Genomic DNA, 2,250 nt, shown 5'->3' on the forward strand with positions numbered 1-2,250 from the left:
GGGGGCAGTTGGAGTGTAACACTGCACTAAATGAAGCTTCCTCTAATAGGAGCTGCTTACCTGCTAACATCATCAGTCGCTGCAACAAGCGGCGATAATAGGCCTCCAAATGGCCGAGGAGCATTTACAGAAATAAACCAGGACGCCGTTTGGTGTCCAAAAAAAAAAAAAAAAACAGAGAGCCCCCCCCCCCTCCCCTGCATCTAAATCTAAAGCTAAATGGCACAATCTCTGAGAGTTTGCTGATATAACCGCCGTAAAGTGGAGGGGATGTGGCGGGAAAAGCAATTATGAAGCGCCGGCTGCAGCAGAGAAGCAGAGAAACAGATGCCTGGACGGGTGGAGGGGTGGAGGTGGACGTCGCCCCGGGCGTCGACGCCGCTCGACACGATTCAGTCAGAGCGGAGCGGCGTGGCGGAATCAACCTTTTCATCAGCCTCTAAATGCCAGGCCAGATTTACTCCCACACACACACGAAAACACGCACAGCGCCGTCGGACTGAACGCACGGAAGGCCTCGATGAACTGGAGGAGACTGGGAGAGATTCCCATCCCGGGTATTTTCAAGAACTAAGTCTTAAAAAGCAAATGAGGCTTGTTGTGTCGTTACTGAGGCCGTGACGATCGGGTGTCAACTCTAACAACCTGCAGCACGACTTTGTGTGACGTGCAAACAGCACCAGGGTCCCACTCAGACATCAGTGCCTTTGACTTTTGAAGTATTTCGGTGTCGGTCACTCGGTTACACCAGGTTTCACATCATGCGAAGGATCCCTATGAGGGACTCAGGAAACTGAAGTCTCGCTCAAGAACAGTTCTTGCTCTGATATCTGGTGATGTTGCAGGAAGACGACGGTGGAAACGTGAGTCAGAGTTGGAGAGAGGAGTTTGTTTGAGTCTGAAGTAACGTTAGGAATAAAGTCTTGCTATCAGCTCCTCTACGTAAAACAAACTCCTCTCCCTCGTTTCCACCGCCGTCTTCATCCTCTCACGAGATATCGGAGCGAGAGCTGTCCTTGAGCGAGACTTAAGTTTCCTGTCTAAAACAAATGGCGTCAGCAGGAGTCCCTCGTGCGGATCCTTCCCATGATGTTGTCAGACACCTGGTGTAACAGCCTGAGCCTGGCAACAAGAAGCTCTTTTTGAGGATGTTACGATGACGTGCGCAATTTCCCTGAATTAAAGCGTCTGAGACATCTACAGCCTGGATTCAAAACTTCCGAAGGGCCCAGGTTTAAACTATCCGTTAAAAGAAAGGAAGCTTTTGCAGAACTTAAGGCTGATGTGTGGCATTAAGAGGGTGCAGAGGGAACAGGTGATTGTTCAGCTCGAGCTGCTTGTGTTTCTGATGCCGGTAGAGACGGCTGAATTAAAAGCCCAGTGATGCCGTCAACAGGTGAAATCAGATGCTGAAGCAGAGCTTCAGCTTTACACACTGCTGCTGCTCGTGATTTTGCACTTTAGCCCCTCTGCGGTCTGAACGTGACCTTATGTCTGGTGCAGGATTTTAAATATGTGGACTTCCACAGATATAATGACAGAGTTAAACCAGTTTTAATATTTTAATCTTAAGAGTGCACCAGACGGTTCAGTCCAGACGCTGGACCACACGTGCGGCGTTCACACTAAACGGTTTCAGAGTGGCGGTTGCGGGGATCTCACACGATCAAACGTGACGCGAGAGAAACAAACATGGAGGCAGGCTGTCGTCGTCAGCTGGCTGAGCTCGTGTGTGCTGTGTTCTGCACAGAAAAACAAAAAAGAAGAGAATCAAACTCGATGAACTGGAGGCTGAGAAGAGAGAATCAGCAGGTTTATGCATTTCATAGCGCGAGCAGATGCACAACACGCTGGTGACGCTTCCCGGTCGGCTCGCTCTCATTGGCCAGTCAGTGACCTTAAGGTTACGCCTGTAGTCTGTACGCCCCCTCAACCTACAGGCCGATATCCCTAAAACTAACTGTTAGTTAACGTGACGAAGGCTTTGATCCTGAAACAGCAGGTTTCTTACAAACAACTCTTTCCTCTAAGTCACCAAAATGTCATTATTTCGAGGACAGAAATTGAACCAGAGTTTTCTTGTTTTCAGCGTCACAAAGCTTCTGAAGCAGATTTTAAACCGTTTTGGGACAAATTCTCTTCACTGCATCCAAAACTATGAACTTATTTTAAAGAGAAAACGACGAGGGACTTCAGGGTTCAAGGATTAATGTTGTTTCTGTTTGTTCAGGTCTTTGGCGCAGAGATACG

The sequence above is a fragment of the Micropterus dolomieu genome, linkage group LG01 (assembly GCF_021292245.1).
Source record: "Micropterus dolomieu isolate WLL.071019.BEF.003 ecotype Adirondacks linkage group LG01, ASM2129224v1, whole genome shotgun sequence".
Taxonomy (NCBI): domain Eukaryota; kingdom Metazoa; phylum Chordata; class Actinopteri; order Centrarchiformes; family Centrarchidae; genus Micropterus; species Micropterus dolomieu.